This window comes from Arachis hypogaea, chromosome 16 (assembly GCF_003086295.3).
Source record: "Arachis hypogaea cultivar Tifrunner chromosome 16, arahy.Tifrunner.gnm2.J5K5, whole genome shotgun sequence".
Taxonomy (NCBI): domain Eukaryota; kingdom Viridiplantae; phylum Streptophyta; class Magnoliopsida; order Fabales; family Fabaceae; genus Arachis; species Arachis hypogaea.
The window spans coordinates 34,197,184-34,224,106 of NC_092051.1; the positions used below are offsets into that span (position 1 = coordinate 34,197,184).

The 26,923-nt window shown below is 37.3% G+C and overlaps 2 pseudogenes; one reads left to right on the forward strand and one right to left on the reverse strand.

Moving 5' to 3' along the window:
- The first annotated feature begins 3,247 nt into the window (after positions 1–3,247).
- On the forward strand, positions 3,248–7,246 carry LOC112756972 (proline transporter 1-like; annotated as a pseudogene).
- Positions 7,247–8,687: 1,441 nt separating this feature from the next.
- LOC112756973 (organic cation/carnitine transporter 4-like) lies at positions 8,688–15,560 on the reverse strand (annotated as a pseudogene).
- Between the last annotated feature and the right edge of the window lie 11,363 nt (positions 15,561–26,923).

Consider the following 26,923-nt stretch of genomic DNA (forward strand, 5'->3'; position numbering starts at 1 on the left):
TGCATGAAATGACTCGTACCTATGACTATATAACTTGATTTTAAGGTTTAACTAATGATAAAATATAATAAAATAACATATTTATATATAATATATATAATCTTTTTATCTAATTTTTTATTAGAATTTTTAAACATAAAATTCTAACTTATTCAATTGATTTACCAATTTCTTTTACAATTTTGTTTTAACCATTAAATCTAAACAATTTTGTGTGTGAGTTATTCAAAATCTCTCTCTATATATATATATAATGAAATATGATGAAATTGTTTATGAAATAAGTCTATTTTAGTAATCTAATCATATAAGATATAAAATATTAGGTTTATCTATTTTCAAATATAGATAAATAATAAGATGAGATTCCTAATAAAATATAAACCCATTTTGATAAGAGATTAGTCTATTTTGATAAGAGATATAAGAGGTTAGGCTTTCCAAAAAAAAAGATGGAATGCATAGAAAGCTATCCGGTGCGTGGGCTAGAGACTAGGATTTAGGAACACCTAATATTCATCTAAATGTCGAGAGAAATTCAACCTTTATTTAGAAGTCAAAATAAGGATGCATTCATGAATTGAGTGAGTTTTGTAATCAACATGCTTGTTTATTTATATAAAATAGAAATGTGGGTATCTTTTAGATTTATGTAGCTATTTTTTTTTTTTTTTAATTTGAAATCAAGATTAATCATTGATTCCAATACTCATTTTGCATTTGCATTAATCATTGATTCTAATACAAGAAGAAAGCTTAGCAAAAAGAGAGAAAAGATAGAACAGAAATAAAAGCAAGGGAATGAAAGTAGAAAGAGACGAAGAATGGTAGTGCTGTTTAATTAATTATTGTCATCAAAAGTCCTTCCTTATTAATAAAGTTGCTCCTGCTAAAGAAAATTGATATTTGTAAAAATAAATTGTTGTTTACTTTTGCATATTTAATGTATAAGTAACTATTAATTCTATAAAAAATTTTAGTTATCTAAAATTAAATTTAGATTAATATCTCAAATAGATATAAATTTAAGTTGGAAATAATATTTGACATTTGACATATCATTTTCTACCAAGCGAGTATTTTCTATTTTGTGCTCCTCATTTTTTAAGCCAACCAGCTTCAAGTCTAGGGGTCCAGTAACTTTATTAAATTCTGACCAACATGTAACCAGCAAAAGAAAAGTGAGTAATCCTAGTCATTGGATGAAATCTCACACCCTTAAAATCATTATTGATGGCTACAAATCACAAAAGTTGCTTGCCGCCTAGCACTCCTCATTTATGAAAAGCTTTTCGTTTATTGATTGATACCGAATACCTACTTTTATTTTATAAAAAATAATAGAAGGCTGATAAACCACTATTTTATGATTTATCTTGTGCTAATTTGAGTGGTTTTTATCAATTCTTTGCTCACTTATTCTTATAATTTGCATGGTTTTACAAATCCTTCCTAATTTCGTGATATAATTGAAAACATATTTCCTAGGCCTTTAAACTGTCAATTTTAATTATCTTTTATTACCATTCGATGCCGTGATCTGTGTGTTAAGTGTTTTCAGGCTTTATAGGGCAGGAATGGCTTAGAGGATGGAAAGGAAACATGCAAAATTGAAAGGAACACAAGAAAATGAAGTTTTGAGAAGCTGGCAGCGACGCACACGCATAAGCGACGCGTACGCGTGCCTAGCGCAAAAGACGAGCGACGCGTACGCGTGACTGACGCGTACGCGTGACAAGGAATTTCGCCAAACGACGCGCACGCGTGACCTACGCGTACGCGTGACATGCGCCACGTACAGGATTTGCAGAAAGTGCAGGGGGCAATTTCTGGGCTCCTTTTTGGCCCAGTTCCAAGCTCGAAAAACACAGAATAAGAGCTGCAGAATGGGGAAAACACAACACACAACATTCATTCACATAATTTTAGGTTTTAGATGTAGGTTTTAGGATTTCTCTTAGTTTTAGGTTTATTTCTTCTCAATTCCAGGTTCAATGTTCCTTTAATTTAGTTTCTCTTCTACTTTTAATTGTTCTAGAACTTTAGTTTATCTATTTCTCTTGTTGGTCCCAATTTAGCTTTATGAACTCTAATGTTAGATCTGATTTAATATTTAATGCAAATTGGGGTATTTCAGATTTATGCTTGCTTTCTTCTTTTGCAATTATTGATGCTTACAATTGTTGGTTTTAGATTTTACATTTCCCATTACTTTTCTATATTTCTCTGTTATGCCTTCCAAGTATTTAATAAAATGCTTGGGAGAGTTTTAAGTTAGATTTTTATGATCTTGGCTTTGGTTGAGTAATTGGAGACGCTTGAGTTATCAAACTCCTTTGTTGATTGATAATTGTAAGTTGCTGGTTGATTTGGATCCCACTAAAGCTAGTCTTTCCTTAGGAGTTGACTAGGACTTGAGGAATCAAATTGATTAGTCCACTTGACTTTCCTCCATAGTTAGAGGTTAACTAAGTGGGAGCAATGAACAATTGAGGTCACAATTGATAAGGATAACTAGGATAGGATGTCCAATTCTCATACCTTGCCAAGAGCTTTTCTTAGTTATTGATTTAATTCTTGCAATTTACTTTTCTCGTTTCTTATTCAAAACCCCAAAAAGATACTTTTTCCATAGCCAATAACAACTACACCTCCCTGCAATTCTTTGAGAGACGACCTGAGGTTTAAATACTTCGGTTTATTTTTATTGGGTTTGCTTTAGTGACAAACAAATTTTTGTATGAAAGGATTCCTTGTTGGTTTAGAAACTATCCGCAACGAGAATTTATTTGTAAAATTCTTTACCGACGAAAATCCGTTCATCAAAGGCTAAGTGGCTAACTGTCCAAAGTAGTAAAAAAAGTTTCGCACTGGAACAAAAAAAGGAGGTGATTCTAAATTGGGAAAAGTGATTGGCTGGTGGAAGTGAATAGTTTGAATGAAGTCATGGACAGAATAAAAGACTTTGGTTTTAGGCGGGGTTGGTATCAGGTAACATATTAGCTCAATACATGTAATTAGCATCTATATATACTAGTGGTTCATTAGATTAGTTTACAACATTTTTGGCAAGATAGTTTGTTAACATTATACAACTATCACACTGCAATGGATTAGTTTAAATCTCAATTTGTTGCAGTAGTTGAGTGTATATATGCAGGCTCATTATTGGAGCTGAGGAGCAGCTTGGTGTGATTGTGTTGCTATCTTCTTATGCAATTTAACTGTTGCAATGCCTAACAAAATAATGGAAAGGAAAGATAGTAACCATGAAAATCACAAGGATGGTAATGACAACGTTAAAGTGCGGGAAACCACGCACCAGATTAGCAGTGGTTAGTAATAATCGATTTTACTTATATATCATAAATATTGCTGATTGAGATAGAAGTTAAGCATGTAATTTGTAACCCAATATAGCTGGCACTCTAGGTGTAATTGAAATCGGAATTTTGTGAAATATATACATTTTCCTCTGTTCAATCTTATATCCATAATATTAACTCATAATTTGTTTTCCTCTGGAATTTGTTTGGTGGCAGATTCATGGTTTCAAGTGGCTTTTGTCGTAACCACCGGAATCAACATTGCTTATGTGCTGGGATATTCCGGCACCATCATGGTGCCGCTTGGTTAGGTTGGTGGCGTGGTTGGTCTAATCCTGGCCACCGTGTTTTCGTTCTATGCAAATGCTCTTGTTGCTATGTGATGCAAAGAATTGTCATCGGTAAAGAATTTCTCAATAAAATCTCGTTGCAAGTATAGTTCGAACCAACAACAATCCTCAAATCAAATTTTAATATATGGTTGTCACAAAGTCAACCCCAATATAAAGTAACCGAGAGTATTGGTCTCGGGTCGTCCTCAAGTGAATGGGCAAACATGTGCATCAATATTGGTTAGAATTCCGAGGTTGGGAGTCATGAGCAAGAATTTAAACTACTAAACTTAACATGCAAGGAATCTTAAAATGCAAGGAACTAAATCAAGTAACTAAAGCTAAGTATGAGAAATTTTAATCTAGCAAGAGAACATATGAGCTACTTCTATTTTGAGACTAAGTAAACAACTAAACTAGCTACAACAAGAACTAAACAATTGGAATTTTTGGGTTACAAATATGAATGATAAAAGGCACTCTTGGCTAAGCATAGGAATTGGGGTCACCATCCTTGTCCAATAACCATATCTTGACAATTATGAGGAACCAAACTCATTAAGTCTACCTCTATGCTTAATGTACATATAATGTCTACTCTCAAGCTTGAAGTACATTAAATGGCTTGGTCAATTTCAACTCATAAATCCCAATCCAACTACTAATTGACTTAGTAGTAGATTAGTGTCAATGGGTATCAAGTTGACTACAAAGGATTCTCAAATCACCAAATCAATTAGACCCAGTGACTTAAGTTTACCCAGTTCCCTTAGCCTAGGCCAAGAGTAAAGAAAACTACTCCATAATCAAGGAAAACATTTCATCAAACACATGGTGTGCATTAATAAAAGACATATTCAAATTGCAAATTAATTGGAAACTACAAGTAATCACTAACAATTATCAATAGAAAACAACTCAAACAACACTATTAATCATAGAAACATCAATGCATCAATAGAAATTCTAGATCTACAAAGTTCATAAGATGGGAAGAAAAGGGAAAATAATAAGAAAATTCAAACTCAAACACAAGATCTAGACAAAGTGAAAACTAGATAATTCAAATTGAGTAATTAAAACTAAAATTAACAAAATCCAATTCAGAAATTCAACAATGGAAGATCAAATCAAACTAGATCTAGAGAGAAAATAAGAGTTTCTCCCTCTAGAATCTGAGAACCAAAAACTAGCCAAAATGTGTGTAAAGTGTATAATGAATGATCCCCTCCTTTCCCCCTAGAGTTTCTGGGTCTTTTCCATGCAGAATCCAGCTGAATTTGGGCCTGGAGCTCCTCAGAAATCGCCAGCCACGATTTCATTAATGAGGTCACGTGCTGGGCGTCACGCGTGCGCATCGGCCACGCGTGCGCGTTGTCTGAGTTTTGCGAGCCACGCGTACGCGTCAGGCATGCGTACGCGTCAGGCATGCGTATGCGTTGATGGGAGTTTCGCCATTCCATGCGAATGCGTCAACTCTCGCGCGCCATTCCTAACTTCTTGCACCCACGCGTGCGCGTCGGCCACACATGCGCGTCGCAGCCAATTCTCCAAAGCTCAATTCTTCATGTTCCTTCCACTTGTCCATGCTTCCTTTCTCTCTTCTAAGCTATCCTTGTCCTATAAGCTCTGAAATCACTCAACAAACGTATCACAACATCGAATGGTAACAGAAGAGGATCAAAATACGGCATTTTCAAGGCAAAAGAAGCATGTTTTAAATCATGAAGTGAAATTAGGAAGAGAACACAAAATCATACAATTTATATGAATAAGTGTGAAAAATATTGACGAAACCCCCCAAATTCTACACAATATAAACCACAAAATTGGAGTTTAGAATATGTTTCTTTAGATAGTGTGTATGTCTAGCCATTCTGTTACATGCATACAAAAAATATATAAAAACAATATGCATTGGTTAATTTTGTAATTGAATTTTTTTTTTTTTTTGTATTTCCAGAAGGTTCTTTTCTTGAATTCCCTTTTTTATTTTTATGTGTTCAATGTGGTGCAGGCTACTTATCTTCTATTCTAGGATGATCACACAAAGAAACTTCCATATTTTATTGCCATAGCTGGCTTTGTGTGTGCACTGTTTGCCATTGGAATTCCTACTCTTTCAGCTCTTGGAGTTTGGCTGGGTTTTTCAACTCTCTTGAGTCTAGATTATATTATTATAGCATTTGTGCTATCCCTTAAAGATGGTAATATTTTATTTCTGCTATTATGTTATGTGTCCCCTTTTTTTTGTCCACCAAGGTCTTACTGCCAGCTTGGTATTCATGTGAATACAAATCTTGCATCTCTATCCGAACTGAGTTAAAAATTTTCATGCATTAAATTGACGACACTATTTTTTTTAACTGTCCATTAAACAAGATATTTGTTATTAACATCAGGATTGAATGCACCACCTAGAGATTTCAGTATTGCAGGCGATGGCACCGGTAAAATATTTTCGATCATTGGAGCAAGCGCTAATCTCGTGTTCACATATAACACTGACATGCTTCCCGAAATATAGATTCTATAAACTTACATTACATGTTATTCAAACATATTTAATGTACAAATAAATACTGATGCACAACATATTTGATTGATGTATATGACAGGCAACAATTAAGCAGCTAGTTGTGAAGAATATGATGAAAGCCCTGTATTTTTCAGTTCACAATTAGTGTTCTTCCATTGTACCTGGTTACATTTACAGGTTACTAGGCTTATGAAAATTTCACATTAGCATATTTGCTAAACAATGTGAATGGTCCTGTCTGGGTTAAAGCTGTAGTTAACATTACAGCTTTTCTTCAATCAGTCATTGCATTGCATGTACTTACATCTAAACTTGAACTTCTGCTACTATCAATTGTTTTAACCCTGATAAATAATACAGGCCAAAATCATATCTTACAATTTAAGAAAAACAAAGTTGTCTCTCACTGGTTAAAGAAAGATCAACCGGAATTTCAAATCTTGAGAAACTAAGATGTGTTTGGTTTGCATTTTCACTTTCAATAGTTTCTATTTCAAGATTTAGTGAAGAGAAAAGAGAAAACAATAAAAACATAAAATATCAAAAAAATTGAAAATAAAAGTGCAAATCAAACACATCCTTTATTAGCTCGTATTTTTGGTCTGGGATGAAATTTGGTTTACTCGAATTGTTTGAGTGTCCTAATGATTCTTTATTTTCACTTCTGCTAGATATTTGTTAGTCTTATGTATGAGTATGTGGACACCAAATATGGGATCACCGGAAGTGCCCTAAAAATTAAGAACTTATCATTCAGTTTTTTATTAAGAGGTGGCTACCTCACCTTCAATACATTTGTATCTGCTCTGCTACCATTTCTTGGAGATTTGATGAGCCTCACAGGTGCAATAAGCACATTCCCACTAACATTTGTTCTTGCAAACCATATGTACCTAACGGCAAAGAAGGACAAACAATCATCCATGCAACAACTCTAGCACTGGCTCAACATTGTTTTCTTTAGCATCATGTCTCTTGTAGCAATAATTTTGGGCATAAGGCTTATCTTCGTAGACTCCAAAACATACCATCTTTTTTATGATTTATAATCAAAATCTAAATTTTTCTTTACAAATTTTCTTCCATATCTATAATGTAATCTTTTGCTATATATCTCTTTATAGAGATATCGCTTGTTGGATCAAGTCATTTTCGTTTGCATGTTTGAAAGAAATTCTCTTTTATTTGCTTGGAATGATGATTCATATCTAGAAATATGAGTCTTTCTTATCTTTAATGGATTGATATGAATAAAGATCATATTCATATTGTGTGTGTATTTTTTTTAATGAGCCTGATTGTTGGTTTTTGTAAAGAATTTATCTGAATTTTTCATATGAATCACATTTTTTTAAATTTTTATTTTGAATGACATTTTTTTGTCTTTTTTTCTGTATTATTTTAGCCAGTGTACTAATTTTGCTTAGTATATGTTCTAAGCTTGCTAAATAAAATGAAATGAAATAAGATATTCAGAGTTAAGAGTTAAGATTTAATAATAAGATGAGGATATCAGTAGAGATGAGTTACTTTAGTAGCATCAGTTAGATTAAATTCCAACAATTAAGTAGGCAAGATGTTTACAAAAATAAAATGAAAATTTAAAGGAAAAAGTGATAAACGATTTGTAACTTCATAAAAAAATTTGAATATACATGATGTGTGGTAAAAAACATAATTGTGTGGGTGAAAATAATACAAAGACATACATTAATAGGCATTTCTAAAGTAGAATTTGGTAAACTAGGTTGCCTGGAATGCTTTGTAGAAATCTCTAATTAAAGATCTGGAACCTGCAACCATATAAGAAACGAATCTAGGTTAAGACTGCATTGTACTAACCACTCGAGCTCATCATAACCAATGACTTGCATGCTTAATCCAAAACTATACATCTATACAAATTCAGATAACATGATTCTAAATCAATGACCTTACCATGAGAATTGAGAGGAGAGGATTTTAAGTAGGTTTGAGTTGAAATTACGGAAATTGTGGATCGAAAACATTTTAGCAGAAAATGAACTAGGCACGCATTTGGAACAAATTAGGATTAAATAAAGAATGTGATTTGGAATGCAAGGTAAGATTAAATGAAAGTCGAAACGCATCATTTTCTCTCTTACAACTACTAATACGCCAATTAGAAATTTAGAATTGCTCGGTAACCTTGAACTTTACTTAAATTTGATCACTTAATAGAGATAACCATAATTCTTTTTTAAATGGATTGGATAGTCCCAATCATAGACATTACAAATTCATTCACACCATATTCACACACACAATATTTAAAGGTTTCATCCATTACTTGGTCTAACCAAGTTTTTAACCATTACAAACTTACCCACACCACACTCATTCATACACACAATATTCAAGAATTCCATCCACACTTGTTGCAAGACATACATGATCACCAGAAGATTAAAGTCTTGCTTGAAGATGATACTAAAAAGTTAATCTTAGTGGACTAATAATTTAAAAACATCAAACAAGCCCAGCTTCCAACCCAAAGAATGTATCATACAGTGGTTGATTCAAAGTTTCCGGCAAGTAAAATGCAAACATGCCACCCACAATCCCACACACAGCAAACACCACGAATGGCAGCTATCCCAAAACCACCACCACTGGCGATAATATCGCCCCCATTTGCCCCGCCTGCGTCGTGCACCCTAGTGCGGCGTTCTTCACCATTGTGTGAAACAACTCGGCCATGTAAATAAATAATAAGTTGTAGGTTCCCGCCATCCCAAATATCCCCAAAATACCACACAGCATTCTAACTAACTTCCACACTCCAACATTCCCCATTAATTTACCCAATAAACAAAACAAACCACTGAACCACATTGTCCCTATTACCAATGGCTTCCTCCTAAACTTGTCCAACAAAATCGCCATTATCCCATACGTCGGCATCTTCGCCACCGCGTTCAGCACCACATTTGTGTAAAGGTTAGTATCAAGATTCACCACATTCAAGCTCTGACCATAGTACACAATAGCGCAAAAGAAGTTAATTGCCACCATTAGAATCAACCTTATTCTACTGACTAGGGATCGAAGCACGTCAACGATAGAACCACCAACGGCATCTTTGTTTTCCAGAGACTTGTTCTTATAGGTCAAGGTTAGTGCTTCTGTTTTTGCTTCTTCTTCTACTTTGACTTCTTCATCGAGTACAAGAAGAACACCACCAGGGAGGTATTTTCCATTAGTGAAAGCAATGGTGGACATGATTTTCATGGCTTCGGTTACTCTTTCGTGAACAAGATACCATCTTGGAGACTCTGATAAGAAAGGGATGACGAGGATCAAGAGAATGGAGGGGATGGAGGACGCAATGTAAAGCTTGCGCCATATTTGGAAGACATAGGCAACGGCAGAGAGGATGGCAATGCCGATGGAGAAGAAGTAGAAGGTGGACATTCCGGCGATGCCATGTTTTGTTGGGCCGATGGGCTCGGTGGCAAGGACGAATGTACATAGGCCAACGCCACCGGTGCTAAAGCCGGTCAGAAAGCAGAGAATGACGTAGATCCCATAGTTTGGGGAGAATGCTGTGAGGCAACCAAAGATAGCGTTTAAAGCATAAACCACCATTAGTGACCCTTTCCTTCCAAGAAATGAGTCTGACAGGTGACCAAATATTCCGGCACCTAAAAATACAAATTAATTCTATGATTAAACAACAATAATAATACTAGTATATAAATCATTTTTTACATTGATATCAAAATTACTTTCATAATTTTAAACCTACATGTAACACCCTAATATTCAAATCCTTATGCTCGAGTCATAAGTCAATGATATCATGGTGGTACGACTCTCAAGTCGATTTTTAATACACAATTATAAGTATAATTGAAAGAAGTATTAAATGAGAAGCCTGAAAAGAGTAAAAATAAAATTCGCTAGGTCGTAACACTCACGCGTCGACAACTAAAAGATAAAGCGTGAAGTCGAAAGCGTTATAAGGATAAAGGCATAAAGGAGATAAGAGAAGAAGAGTCTATAGATATATAACATAAGTAAATAGCCACTAGTCGCGACCGGCAAAGTTTAGGTTGGCTAGGGTACAGTATAACAGTAGTTGACAACAGAATCTCCTAATCTCTCCCAAAAGAAACATAAGAGCCTCTATAGGCAAGTTCAAAAGAGTTCAATACATAATGTAAGCTTTTCAAGGTAAAGGTGGAGAGATTCTAAGCAAAATATAAAGTAGAGAACATAAAAATCTTTGCCATCTCTCAGATGAACCACAGCCCACTTCTGAGCACCTGAACCTGTATCTAAAAAACAAGAGATATATACAGAATGAGAACTCCCCGACCCATGGGTTCCCAGTACGGTAAAAGTGCCAAATAAATATAATGCATTGTAATAAAAACTCGCTAAGCATCCTAAACTTCCTTTCACCAAACATTCACCCTATGCTCTCGTTAATCCATAAATAGGCAACTGTCATAAGGGAATGCTAAATCTAATTCATCTTCCTCATGCTTCCCAACTTTCTAACTCTCCAACAAATCAGAAATGTAAACAAAATCATCACCAGTTATTCTGTCTCCAGAATTCTATATCAATACATCATATCCTCACCTGGAGCAAGTGAATTCACTTCACTGCGTCAACCCAGGGAGCTCAAATTATCTCATTCAATAATCATCATCATTATTCAATCACATCATCAATTCATCTCATCAAGAACAGCCCTCAACGTCCACCTACACCAGCATGAAGGACCTCTCCATTGTACAAACACGAGCAATACAGGCAAGTAATACACAATTAAAGTACAAGTAGAACAAGTAGCACATAATCAGGTAACATAGCATATATGATATAGCAATCCAAAACAAATAGGCAAACCCAAACAATTCAAACATATGCAAATGATGAATGCCTGCCCTATGACTGATGATATCATCTGTCAGTTATATAGCCAACCCGACAAGTCATGGTAGCTAACCATTGGACTGTCCCTCTGTCGTGCATCCCCAACTCGAGTTATTCTCAATCATAATCATACAACACCCATACTGGTGTTTATCCATACAACACCCACACTGGTGTTTATCCATGGGGGCGAGCTCATCTAAAATTTTCACAGTGTCCGGCCACACTTACGACATAGGGTTAGCAGAGAATCGAGTCTCAACCTAGAGCACGAGGTGGCTAGTCACTTCATCCAGGAAAACTCGTAACTCAGATAATTATTCCACATTCATTCATAACATTCCATAATCATTCATCATGACCATATCGTCATTTATACATCACATGATTGCACATTTATACATCACTCGTCATAACCTGGGGCAAGTGGGGCGGAACCACAACCCTTGCGTCCACCCGGAGAGCTTCTATACTAACCAACATGGAGCAAGAGGGGCGCAACCACAATCCTTACATCTACCCAGGAGGTACGTTCTCATATGCCCAGGAGGAACCAAGGAGGGGATCCTAACCTCACACCATCTTGTTGGGGGCGATTTTACAATACCAGGAGGAACAAGGAAGGGGATCCTCACCTTCCTTCATCTCTCTGGGGTCGCACTTCCGAGAAAGAGAGCTCAAGATAAAACAATTATTCAAAGCCATATTTTCATTTTCAGCCATAAATCAATATTTATCATAGCCATCCGGCTCATGGCATAACCCATAACCAGCAAATAATCATTATCAAATACAGCCCTTTGGCTCACGGTATACACCGCACTTCCATCATCACCCTCAGCAACTCATACAGTCATCATTAATCATTACTCATCATCAATTCTCCTCTTACTTCATCCACAAGTTACCACACCTCTTAGCCTATTCTCATCGCTAGGCATACTATAAGTATTTAGGACATAAAGGGTGAGAATGGAGACTTGGAAGTCTGAAATTCGGCTTTAAAAACTCAAAATCAGCTTTGGGGTGAAAACAGGGTCACGCGTGCGCGTGGGTGATGCGCACGCGTGGAAAGAAGAAAAGTTACAGTGACGCGTACGTGTCGCCCACGCTTACGCGTGGATGGGAGAAAAGTAAAGTGACGCCTACACGTCAGCCACACGTATGCGTGGGTACGTTTTGTGCCCCCTCGCACAAAACCAGCACAATACCCGCACAACTCTCGGAAACTTTGGCTGGGAACTTGAATCGGTACATCAACGTGTACGCGTCAGCCAGGCACACACGTGGGTGTACGAGCTGCCAAAAATTTTATTAAGTTAAAAAGCTGCAGAATTTCGTTTTTAAACCTCAAACTTCCACCACACATAACTTCTTCTACAAATTTCCTTTTTCAACCATTTCTGAACCGTTGGAAAGATCTTTGAATAAAATTTCATAAAATTCATTTTCGAAGAATTACAAACTCCGTGGACCAAGTTACGGACCACCAAAGTTGGTCAAAAATCAGTTTTTACCCAAACATAGAAATCACCAATTTTTCCAATGTTTACAAGCCAAATTCATTTCCACTCATCCAAATGACCACAACTCAACCACATTCACATAATTATACTCAACCAAAACCAAACCTACCTCATCTACACAATTTCACCTAAAACTATCAACTTCCACACCTCCATTCCTCAAACCTTATTATCCAATAACCAAACCAATTATTCACACATTCAATATCTAAAATCCATCCAATCTCTTATATCATCACACAATACACACATCAACTTACCTTCCTTACATCTTTCCGGCATCCGGCCCAAATTCACAATTTAAATGCATATTCCACAAACCAATACTCATTATCCAATTCATCAAATTCTCAACACACCATACATACAATTCACACAATTCTCAACCCAATCATTAATTTATATTACATATCAACTATGCATATTAGTACCAACCATTTACACAATCCAAACTTAATCCTAGGGGCATCTAGCCTAGAAATTCTCATCACACTACACGGTACTTAAATGAAACTTAAATCGTACCTCTTGTAGCCAAAATAATTGAGCTTTGACTTGAGAGTCTCTAACAACCCTTAGCTCCAAGCCTCACCAAGGCCCCACAAGCAATATCAATCTTTCAATTGTGCACCAAAATCACACAATACACTAACATAACCAATTTAACATATATACATTAACCTAGGGTTCATGAAATTGATAAATCACAAGGGTTAGAATACTTCTTAACTCAGCCCATATGAAATAGGGGTAGAACCCACTTAGAATCCATATTAGAGTATCCCTAAATAACCAAAATCACAAGATTTTAACACTAACTACCCAAAAATGCGTAATACTGGAGAATCTCAAAAACTGGGAAGATATGAATAGAATAATCACCACAAAACTTAGATAGAATTTTAGAGGATGAGAAGAGCGACGTGTGGCCATAAATGGCTCGTCAATCGGAGTTCCGTAGCAAAAGTTATGGACATTTGAAGGTGGAGCTAGGATTAGGTTTTCTCCTCTCTTCTATCTTCTCCAAAGCTGCGCCCCTATCCTCTTCCTTTAGAGTAAATGAGCTGAAATGCTCATGACTAATGTTTATATATGTTGGGTCTTGGGCCCACTTGGGCCCGGTTCACTTATTTTAGTCTGTTGGCCCAATTTTGGGCCAAAATCTTTAAGATTAGAGTTTTAAATTACATTTTAAATATTTCTATCTTCCCTAATTATAACTCCTAATTTCTTGGCCTTATTCACTTATAATTAATTTTCTCAGCTACAGTACCAAACAGATCTCAGCCGGTACTGCTGATCAAAATTCCAATGTGCATTTTTACGCAGAAAACTATGTTTTCCGACTCAGAAAAATTCACTGAATCCAAATATCATATTTAAATTATCAAATTTCGATTGCTAAATTTTCTAATCATATTCGCTCCTATTTAATTTATTATTTAATTAATTACGATTTGACCGGGTTTTATATTCTACCCCCCTAACAGAAATTTTCGCCATCGAAAATTCCATCCGCTACTACGAGTATGTGAGCGTGGTCTGCCTTTATATCCAACGCCTAGTAGTTCCAAGGTCTTTTTACTCTGCTCGCTTCCGTTGCTGTGCTCTGATTCCTCTATCTCTGAGGATCTCGATCATTCGTCCAACGCCGACCAACAGCCTCGTTCGTTACTTTCGTCATCTCATCAACTCACATCTTATTAAATCTCAAATCATGTCATCAATAATATTATCATCATCATTAGTCATAGTCGTCATCCTACATCACTATAATCAACCAAAACTCATCACCATACCTTAATCATACTCCACACTATCCTCTCTCTCTCTCTCTGTCAAGCCAATTACCACTAATCGCAGCTCAACTCCGAGCATAACCTCCAGACTTACTTTCTTATTTCCAAACCCTTGATTTTCTATAAAAATTTCTGTTTTAAAGTCTTGACTAATTAATCAAAACTCTCTTCATTTTTTAAAAATCAAATGAGTTTGAAATAACAAGTTAACATAATCATAAGAATCCGATTTTCTTTAATAATTTATAAAAGCATTCGAAACACATCTCTTTTGTTAAAGTTACTCAAATCAAAAGCATTTTCAAAATTATAACCAATACTCTTTCAAATTCTTGGAAAATTTCGACAGTACCTCCCCTAAAAACTGGAGTTTACCACCCATCACGGGTTCCCTCAAACTAATCTCAGTACAACATCAGCATTTTAATTTAATGGTTTTCAAATTTGTCTTTCAAAACCAACCATTATAAATCTCAATCTAAATCTAAGGCTACCATGACCAAATATCATAGGACTCATCTCTCAAACACAACGACTTGCATTCACCCATCATCTAAATCCAATTACGCATCAACGATCATTTTCTCATCCATTTCGGAACCATCAAAGCTCATAGCCATAATTTATCCCAATTATCTAGAATCATTATCTGCATTAGTTCACTAACAATTTAAGTACTCAAAACATAAACCATTTCTAATCATACCCTACTATTCCTTATTATTACCATACTATGCTAACGCTTCAGCAAGCTTCCGCTGCGCCACTCTGATTTCTCGTCTAGTACTAGTCCTATCACTTATTTCCTCAAGCACTAAACCACAACTTAGCATGACTGACATTCACTAGATTTCTATCTATGATAACCAAAACTAAATACCAACTTAATCATACTTTTAACATGTTGTTACCGATCTTTCACTTACCTCTTCCCAAACTGTCGAATCTAGCGGTATCCCCGTCGTCATAGTGAACACACGACCTTGTTGTTGGCTCTTGGCAATATTCTGGTTAACCTTCTCAGGACAGTTCCAGGACATGTGTCCGGCTCCTCCACAACTATAGCAAGGTCCCAATCCAGCTCGACATGGAGTTCCCAGATGGTAGCTTCCACACCGCCTACAAGTCATTTCATTCTGAGGTTGCTTTCCATACCTCCTCCCTTGGTGATTGTTGTTGTTGTTTCTTCGAGAATTGTCTTGAAAAATCTCTCGTATAGGGATTTGGTCTCGTCTTCACTCGCCCCTCAAACGATGAGCAACTAAAGGTTGAATCTGCTCTATTCTCTTTTCTCGCAGTTCACTGTCACTGGATTTCGAACAATAACTCCGTACAGTTCCCAACACTTCTGATCCCTTAGATATAATCCAACTCGCTTCTGCTATATCACTCTTATTCTTAACTTTCAAGAGCCTAGCTACTCCTCTAAGTTAACTAAATATCGCTCCGTTTCAGCAACTAATGGTCCTCGACTAATCGTCGACTTGGACTTTATGATTATCAACACTTGTCATGCATCATGAGCGAATATTAATATTAATGATCTGCAGGGAAGTTAGAAATTCAACTGCTAGTTTATAATTACCTCGGGTATGAGAATCAAATTCAGTTGCATCTCGGCCTTCTCTGTAGGGACAATTCCATGACATATGCCCTGATCTCCCATACTTGTAGCATACACCTAACCCCAATCAGCACGGCCTATTTGGGTGATGACTTTCACATCTCTAACAGCTCGAAACATCTGAAGCAGCCGTTGTCTGTTTTCCCTTACCGTTCCCTTGGAACTCCTCATTCGTTGTAGTTATTCCGTCCTTGGAGAAAAGTGTTATGTGTATCCTCTCTCCTTAAACTCTCGACCCCTTGGTGCGAATCCTTGGTTGTGCTCCCTATGACTTCCTTTCTCTGCAGCCACCTTTTTCACACACTCTTCAGCAACTTTGCTCTTATTCTTCCTTAAGCATAACGCCATAGCCTTACATACTAAGCATCCGATAAACCCCATTTATCATAACTACATGCACATACCAACCAATATCAAACTCAGCCAAGTCCAAGCCTAATTCATACTCTAGCTACCTCAACACTTAACAATTCACCATCTAACTAATGTTATTCCAATTCCTACACAAGTGTTCAATTTTGCAAACTTTTATTCCCATTCAAATCCAACTATTCCAATGTCAATTACAAGCCCCTTCTGCTCTAAATCATTAGATTCCAATCAACTCAAACCTAATTAAACAAATTGTTCGAGCAACCATTCGCCTCCAAGTATTTCACCCAACAACCCAAAATCAACATATCATTCTCACATATATCACTGCCAAGATTTCTATCACGGTGCTCCCTCACCGGTTCGTTCTTGGAAATTCCTCCTCAATTACTTCATTCATGTCCATGAGATACCATTCGGGTCTTGTTCACACTAGACAAGTGATATCGAGGTGATCAGACTCAATATCTCAAGTTAAGTGCTTCAAATTACCAAAAGTATATTCATGAACTTCATGCTAGACGTATCAACTAGATACCCTAACTAGCACAAGCATGGGCTCAAAGTAAGCATTGAAGCATAAGCAGTTCCATCCCTCAGGCTCATGAGGACGAACTGCTCTGATACCATAATGTAACACCCTAATATTCAAATCCTTATGCTCGAGTCATAAGTCAATGATATTACGGTGGTACGACTCTCAGGTGGATTTTTAATATATAATTATAAGTATAATTGAAAGAAGTATTAAACGAGAAGCCTGAAAAGAGTAAAAATAAAATCGCTAGGTCGTAACACTCACGCATCGATAATTAAAAGATAAAGCGTGAAGTCGAAAGCGTTATAAGGATAAAGGCATAAAGGAGATAAGAGAAGAAGAGTCTATAGATACATAACATAAGTAAATATCCACTAGTCGCGACCCGCGAAGTTTAGGTCGGCTAGGGTACAGTATAACAGTAGTTGACAACAGAATCTCCTAATCTCTCCCAAAAGAAACATAAGAGCCTCTATAGGCAAGTTCGAAAGAGTTCAATACATAATGTAAGCTTTTCAAGGTAAAGGTGGAGAGATTCTAAGTAAAATATAAAGTAGAGAACATAAAGATCTTTGCCATCTCTCAGATGAACCACAGCTCACTTCTGAGCACCTAGACCTATATCCAAAAAACGAGAGATATATACGGAATGAGAACCCTCGATCCATAGGTTCTCAGTACGATCAAAGTGCCAAATTAATACAATGCATTGTAATAAAAACTCGCTAAGCATCCTAAACTTCCTTTTGATGACAAGTCATCTTAGCCTATTTTAACTATCCTTTTTCTTTTGTTTTCAATTGAATTATGCACGTTCTTGAGCCATAAGCAAGCCAATTGGGTATATTTTCATGTTTCCCTTGATTGAACCAACCATATATGAATTCATGCCATTTCATGAGGTTTTATGCTATATTTGTTACATATTATGAAAGATTGAATATCTCATGATTTTGAGCATAGCTTTGATGATTTTGGTTGATTAATGATAGGTGAAGAAAGCTTGGAGAAAGGTTGAAGCAAAGAAGGAATGGCTAGGAGTGAAGAGAGAATAATGGAATAAATGAAATTGAACCACGTTAGCCCCAACTTTAGCCCCCTAACTTGGAGGCTAACGTTGGAGCTTGAGAGATTCTCCCTGGGCTCCCCACGTTTGAGCCAACGTTAGCCCCCTAACTTGGAGGCTAACGTTGGCAAGAGAATTTTCCTCCCTGGCCATCCAACGTTTGCGCCAACGTTAGCCCCCTAACTTGGAGGCTAACGTTGGCACATGAAGACATAAGGGAGAAGGGCTAACGTTGGCACATGAATTACAATGGGGAAGGAGCTAACGTTTGCGCCAACGTTAGCCCCCTAACTTGGAGGCTAACGTTGGCGCCACACACCACAAGGCATACAAGGGGTATACTTCCAACAAGAATAACTTGAGTTACAGAGCTCCAAATGAGGTGATTCAAGAAGCATTGGAAAGTAGGAATCAAGAGCTTTCCAAGCATATATGGCACTGCATGGTGAACACTAAAATTGAGGGAGAAAACTGCCCCGCAATGTGCATAAACGAACATGGTGGCAACCTGCAGTGAGGCCAACTGACCTCTGCACCTTCAAAGGAGTATAACTCGAGCTGTAGAGCTCCAAATAATGTGCTCCCAACGGCATTGGAAAGTAGACATCCAGGGCTTTCCAACAATGTATAATAGTATGGGGTGGACAATACATTTGAGCCTCCAGAACTGGCGTTTTCGCCAACGTTTGAGGGCTAACGTTACCTCAAACGCTGCACACCAAAGCCAGCGACCATGCCCTCTTCAAATGATCATAACTTGAGTTGTAGATGTCCAATTGAAGTGATTCCAAGTGGGTTAGAAAGCTGACATTCAGAGCTTTCCAACCATATATGATAGTCTATATTGGGCATAAAATTGGCAACATGACAAGAGGACAAAGTTGGCCCCATAAATGTGCATAAGGGAGGCCAACGTTAGGGTCAAAGTTAGACCCCTAACGTTGGCACCAACGTCCAAACCAGAGAAATATGCTTGCTGCTAGGAAAAGTTAGGGCCAAAGTTAAACCCCTAACTTTGGCTCAAACGTTAGGTCCAACTATGGCTAATTTCAAAACCGGTTCAATTGGTTCAATTCGGTTCCTCTTCAAACTCCAAGAGCAATCAACCAAGGCCTTTATCAACCCAATTCCATCAAGAGCAAGGGCCCAAATGATCATCACTCAAAGGCACAAGAAATAGATAAAATAGGAATTTCATTTAATTGTAATTTGTTTTTAATTTCATTTTCATTTTCATATTTGTGAGGAGGCTGGCTCCACGAGGGAGCATTAGGATTTGAGAGCTCTCTCTTAGTTTTCAATTTCGTTTTAAATCTTGGGTTGAGAATTGAAGAAATTCTGTTTCAATCTCACCTTGAGAATTCTCTCTGTTTACTTGTCAGCATAATTTCAGTGAATTGTGATTTGAATCAAAACTCTCTTTACTGCTTTCTTCTCTATTTTCTTCTGCAATTATTCTTTGTTGGATCAAGGAAGGAATTGAGATCTAGACTTGGTCTCTAGTCTCATCCAACCCCTGAGATCTTCAACCTCTCATTTAGATTTTGCAATTGAGCCAAGTTGCTCTCTGTTTTGATTTTAAAGTGATTTTCCAAATCTGTTGAACCTACTGCATCTTTTACTTCTCTGTTTGATTGTCATTTACACTTCCATGTTTGATTTCATGAATCCTAGTACCTAATTTCTTTTATTCTTCTTGCAATTTAACTTTCCAATTACTTGATTTACTGCTTCTATTTAATTTCCCTGCACCCAATCCCCTTTACTTTCATGCAATTTACATTTCTTGCTCTTTAAGTTTCAATGCAATTTACTTTCTGCACTTTAATTTTCCTTGTCATTTACATTCTGTTGGCTTCAATGGTCACTCAAATCACTCAATGTTAGCTTGACTAAACTAATCACCCACTAAAATTGCTTGATCCATCAATCCCTGTGGGATCGACCTCACTCCCGTGAGTTATTATTACTTGATGCGACCCGGTGCACTTGCCGGTTAGTTTTGGGTGTTTTGGGGGAAATTTATTTTTCACCAAAATACTCATCAAGTTTTTGGCGCCGTTGCCGGGGATTGATTAGATCGACAATGATTATGTGGGTGAGAAGTCTAGATCAAGAATTTTCTTTGTTTTTGTTCTCTGCTCTAAGTTGAAACCAAGGTGTTTGAGTTATTGCCTCACTAAGAAATTCTCATCTCTGATATGAGTAATTTCAATTTTCCTTGGTTGTGTGTTTTACAAAACTCAAATGGAGTTCAACTCATCTTATGATCAAACAAATTCTATGGGATATCACCCACCATCACCAATTTCTAATGATGGATGGGAATATCACCAAGAAACTTCAAATTCTGGGCTCTCCAATTCATGGAGCCATGCTTCAGAACCACAAGATGAGAAAGAAAATCATATTGGACATTTCCCTCCACCACAAAATGATTCAAGTCATTATTCCACTGGTGGCTGGGAGTATTACCAAGAAACTGCAAATTCTGAGCAGTCAACTCACATGAGAGATTGTCCAATCTCACCTCCCATTTCTACATTTGAAAATTCTTCATCACCTAAATATGCCTCAACACAAACTTCCACGAACCTAGGCCTCTCAAAGCTAGAGATCATGTTTGAAAAATATGAGAGGGAGGTGCAAAGATCTTGGAACGAGCAAGAAAATTCATTCAAAAACATGGAAGTGATGGCAGGCCAATTGTTGAATGCAAGGAAGGAGAAAATGGAAAAACAAGAATGCAAGGTCCCTGTGTTAAGTGAAATTGCAAAAAAGGAGGAGGTGGAAGAGCAAAATGAAGATCCACTTCAAAAATCCAGAGAATTGTTGAAAAGACAAGAACAATTCATGAAGGAACAACAACAAGCCTGGAAAAGGGAAGAAAGTCTCTTAAAAAATATGAATGAAGATTTAGAGAAAATAAGGAAACACTTAGAACCACTGAGCAAGAAAAATGAAGGCCAACTGATGGATATGAAGGAGAAAGTGGAAGAGTAAGATAAGGAGGCCACTGCATCAAGTGAACTTTCAATGAAGAATGAGGTGGTTGAACCTGAAACTGCACTTGAGATGACAAGAGAACATGAAGACTCACAACTCTCACAAACCTCCTTGGACCAAAACGCCTCAACATTTGAATCCATGATTGAAAGGTATGACGAGGAGATGAAGAAATGTTGGGAAGATCGACAAACCTCCCCCATGATAGAGCGATTGAAACAAATGTTGGGTGTAAAAGAGGAAGTGGAGGAGCAAGAAAGTGAAGAAGTCATTCCAAACTCAAGTGAGGCAGAGAAGTACATAAAGGAGGAGTTCATGGAACCACCAATACAAAAGGCTCTGGATGAATACAAAACTCCAAAAATCACACAACCACCAAGACTTGGATTCAAAGAAGTGAAGACAATTGACAAAAGCACCGAAAAGAGGATTGCGACCAAACTACCAAGGACAACATTCAAGAGGAGGTCAACCACAAGCAATCCAACCCCTGGACCAATAGCAGGCAAGCTCAATCAAGCCATGTACAACAAAAAGCTTGCTGAGAGGAAACCAAGACAGGGGGCAATAGCTGAATCTTCTCCTCCTTTGAAGTCATTTCTCTTAACAAATTGGAAGAAGAGGAAGAAAGTAAAGAACAGGTAGACAGTAGGTACATTTCTTCTCCTTGCTTTGTTTAAAATTCAATAAATTGGCATATGGTTACATTCTAAGTTTGGTGTTGCCTTGCAACAAATTGTTTTTCAATCTTTTTGGATGATTGCATCAAATTAAAAATGAAAGTGACACACCAAGATTCTAAGCTTGGTGTGCCACCTATTTTTCTATGCAAATCATTCAGCAACACCACTTGTCTGCATAACCATAATGTCTTTGCAGTGTTAATTTTCTTTTGGTTTGATATTTTGTTATTCTGTTTACTTTAGTTAATTCTTTGTTTTTAATGCTTTCATTTTAGTCTGCTTATTTGCTGTGTTTATTAATACATCACCAAGAGAGCTTTATTAATGACAGATTCTTGGCTTAGTGATTGTATTTAATAAAGAACAGTTTCATTTGCTTGGTTTTAACTCAAATAAATGGACATAGGATTGCATTCTAAGTTTGGTGTTGCTATGCAACACAATTTGCTTCAAATCTTGACTGAATACTTGCATTGATTCCAAAGTGAAAGTGTCACACTAAGTATGGTGTGCCACTTATCTTTTATGCAAAGTATTATGCTCACCTTCTTAAGCTTGCAATCACAATGTCTCTGTCTCTTGTGCCTTGATTATTATCTTTAATTTTGCTTGCTTGAAACACATGTACTACTAACATTCCTTGTGAAAGACATTCATGATCCATCTTAGCCCCATAGCCACGGTTCTAATAGTTGCTTGAGGATGAGCAAGCATTCTGAGTTTGGTATGGGAAGGAGGAGAATGGGAGGAAAATGACAACAATAGAGAAGATGAACTACAAGGTTGTAAAGTTCCTTTTCCTCTCATTTGTTTCAAGCACTATGAACTGCATGATTGTCTTTACCTTCTCTGTATGCATGTGTGTATGAAAAGGCATAGTTTGATTTCTAAATTGCAACATGGTGCTATGTCATTATGATTTCCAACTTGAGTTTTGTGAATTCAAAAGCAACAAAAGTATCATGATCATAAACAAACAAGGCATTAAAGAAGATTTTAGCATGTGCATAAAAGTATTGGTAAGCTAGTATGTTTGATTGTTGCTTAATTGCATTAGATTTTATTTAATTGAAGTTTTCATCTAGGACATTTTGTGAAATCTTTTAAAATCATGAAAACCTTGAAGAAGCAAATGCAAAATAAAGCAAGAAAAGAAAAAGGGAAAGAATGAGAAAGCTGAAGGCTCTGAGTACCAATGGCAATTTATTTGCTAAGTACTTGTGGTGTTTATGTATCAAGCCAAATGCTTGAAAACAAAACACTTAGAAGTCAAGGTTAGGCTCAAAGTGCAAAAGCACTCCCTCAAAGCTCAAGGCTCTGAGCATCAATGATTAGAGAGTCAAGAAAAGAAAAGAAAAATGAGCTTAATGAAGTTCTCTAATCAAATGCTTGTGGTGCTTATGTATCAAGTGGTAATACTTGAAAACAAAGCATTTAGAAGTCGTAGCTTTGTTATCAACTCATGGGGCAAAGCACCCAAAAAGGAGAAGCTAATAAGAAAATCAAAAGCTTGTTTCAAGGAAGAAATATAAGAAAAAGATTTCATAAATTGAGCTAGATGGAAGCATCAATCATTTACATTTCTTTTGTGATTGTAGTATGCTTAGAAAACTAGCTTACCATGAACATTGAGTTGCTATTCTTCTTGCCTTGGATTGTCAATCTTTATTGCATGATTCTTTTCTTGCTTGGGGACAAGCAAGCTTTAAGTTTGGTGTTGTGATGACAAGTCATCTTAGCCTATTTTAACTAGCCTTTTTCTTTTGTTTTCAATTGAATTATGCACTTTCTTGAGCCATAAGCAAGCCAATTGGGTAGATTTTCATGTTTCCCTTGATTGAACCAACCATATATGAATTCATGCCATTTCATGAGGTTTTATGCTATATTTGTTACATATTATGAAAGATTGAATATCTCATGATTTTGAGCATAGCTTTGATGAGTTTGGTTGATTAATGATAGGTGAAGAAAGCTTGGAGAAAGGTTGAAGCAAAGAAGGAATGGCTAGGAGTGAAGAGAGAACAATGGAATAAATGAAATTGAACCACGTTAGCCCCAACGTTAGCCCCCTAACTTGGAGGCTAACGTTGGAGCTTGAGAGATTCTCCCTGGGCTCCCCACGTTTGAGCCAATGTTAGCCCCCTAACTTGGAGGCTAACGTTGGCAAGAGAATTTTCCTCCCTGGCCATCCAACGTTTGCGCCAACGTTAGCCCCCTAACTTGGAGGCTAACGTTGGCACATGAAGACATAAGGGAGAAGGGCTAACGTTGGCACATGAATTACAATGGGGAAGGAGCTAACGTTTGCGCCAACGTTAGCCCCCTAACTTGGAGGCTAACGTTGGCGCCACACACCACAAGGCATACAAGGGGTATACTTCCAACAAGAATAACTTGAGCTACAGAGCTCCAAATGAGGTGATTCAAGAAGCATTGGAAAGTAGGAATCAAGAGCTTTCCAAGCATATATGGCACTGCATGGTGAATACTAAAATTGAGGGAGAAAACTGCCCCGCAATGTGCATAAACGAACATGGTGGCAACCTGCAGTGAGGCCAACTGACCTCTGCACCTTCAAAGGAGTATAACTCGAGCTGTAGAGCTCCAAATAATGTGCTCTCAACGGCATTGGAAAGTAGACATCCAGGGCTTTCCAACAATGTATAATAGTATGGGGTGGAAAATACATTTGAGCCTCCAGAACTGGCGTTTTCGCCAACGTTTGAGGGCTAACGTTACCTCAAACGCTGCACACCAAAGCCAGCGACCATGCCCTCTTCAAATGATCATAACTTGAGTTGTAGATGTCCAATTGAAGTGATTCCAAGTGGGTTAGAAAGCTGACATTCAGAGCTTTCCAACCATATATGATAGTCTATATTGAGCATAAAATTGGCAACATGACAAGAGGACAAAGTTGGCCCCATAAATGTGCATAAGGGAGGCCAACGTTAGGGTCAAAGTTAGACCCCTAACGTTGGCACCAACGTCCAAACCAGAGAAATATGCTTGCTGCTAGGAAAAGTTAGGGCCAAAGTTAGACCCCTAACTTTGGCTCAAACGTTAGGTCCAACTATGGCTAATTTCAAAACCGGTTCAATTGGTTCAATTCGGTTCCTCTTCAAACTCCAAGAGCAATCAACCAAGGCCTTTATCAACCCAATTCCATCAAGAGCAAGGGCCCAAATGATCATCACTCAAAAGCACAAGAAATAGATAAAATAGGAATTTCATTTAATTGTAATTTGTTTTTAATTTCATTTTCATTTTCATTTTGTAAAGCCTATATAAGGCATCATTTTCATATTTGTGAGGAGGCTGGCTCCACGAGGGAGCATTAGGATTTGAGAGCTCTCTCTTAGTTTTCAATTTCGTTTTGAATCTTGGGTTGAGAATTGAAGAAATTCTGTTTCAATCTCACCTTGAGAATTCTCTCTATTTACTTGTCAGCATAATTTCAGTGAATTGTGATTTGAATCAAAACTCTCTTTACTGCTTTCTTCTCTATTTTCTTCTGCAATTATTCTCTGTTGGATCAAGGAAGGAATTGAGATCTAGACTTGGTCTCTAGTCTCATCCAACCCCTGAGATCTTCAACCTCTCATTTAGATTTTGCAATTGAGCCAAGTTGCTCTCTGTTTTGATTTTAAAGTGATTTTCCAAATCTGTTGAACCTACTGCATCTTTTACTTCTCTGTTTGATTGTCATTTACACTTCCGTGTTTGATTTCATGAATCCCAGTACCTAATTTCTTTTATTCTTCTTGCAATTTAACTTTCCAATTACTTGATTTACTGCTTCTATTTAATTTCCCTGCACCCAATCCCCTTTACTTTCATGCAATTTACATTTCTTGCTCTTTAAGTTTCAATGCAATTTACTTTCTGCACTTTAATTTTCCTTGTCATTTACATTCTGTTGGCTTCAATGGTCACTCAAATCACTCAATGTTAGCTTGACTAAACTAATCACCCACTAAAATTGCTTGATCCATCAATCCCTGTGGGATCGACCTCACTCCCGTGAGTTATTATTACTTGATGCGACCCGGTGCACTTGCCGGTTAGTTTTGGGTGTTTTGGGGGAAATTTATTTTTCACCAAAATACTCATCACCTTTCACCAAACATTCACCCTATGTTCTCGCTAATCTATAAATAAGCAACTGTCATAAGGGAATGCTAAATCTAATTCATCTTCCTCATGCTTCCCAACTTTCTAACTCTCCAACGAATCAGAAACATAAACAAAATCATCACCAGTTATTCTGTCTCAGCAATTCTATATCAATACATCATATCCTCACCTGGAGCAAGTGAATTCACTTCACTGCGTCTATCCAGGGAGCTCAAATTATCTTATTCAATAATCATCATCATTATTCAATCACATCATCAATTCATCTCATCAAGAACAACCCTCAGCGTCCACCGACACCAGCATGAGGGACCTCTCAGTTGTACAAACACAAGTAATATAGGCAAGTAATACACAATTAAAGTACTAGTTGAACAAGTAGTACATAATCAGGTAACATAGCATATATGGTATAGCAATCCAAAACAAATAGGCAAACCCAAACAATTCAAACATATGCAAATGATGAATGCCTGCCCTATGGCTGATGATATCATCTGTCGGTTATATAGCCAACCCGACATGTCCTGGTAGCTAACCATTGGACTGTCCCTCTGTCGTGCATCCCCAACTCAAGTTATTCTCAATCATAATCATGATCATGATCATAATCATAATCATACAACACCCACACTGGTGTTTATCCACGGGGGCGAGCTCATCCGGAACTTTCACAATGTCTGCCCACACTTACAACATAGGGTCAGCAGAGTATCAAGTCTCAACCTGGAGCACGTGGTGGCTAGTCACTTCTTTCATCCAAGGAAACTCGTATCTCAGATAATCATTCATCATGACCATATCGTCATTTATACATCACATGATTACACATTTATACATCACTCGTCATAACCCGGGGCAAGTGGGGCAGAACCACAATCCTTGCGTCCACCCGGAGAGCCTCTATACTAACCAACCTGGAGCAAGTGGGGCGCAATCACAACCCTTGCATCTACCCAGGAGGTACGTTCTCATATGCCCATGAGGAACCAAGGAGGGGATCCTAACCTCCCAGCATCTCGCTGGGGGCGATTTTACAATACCAGGAGGAACAAGGAAGGGGA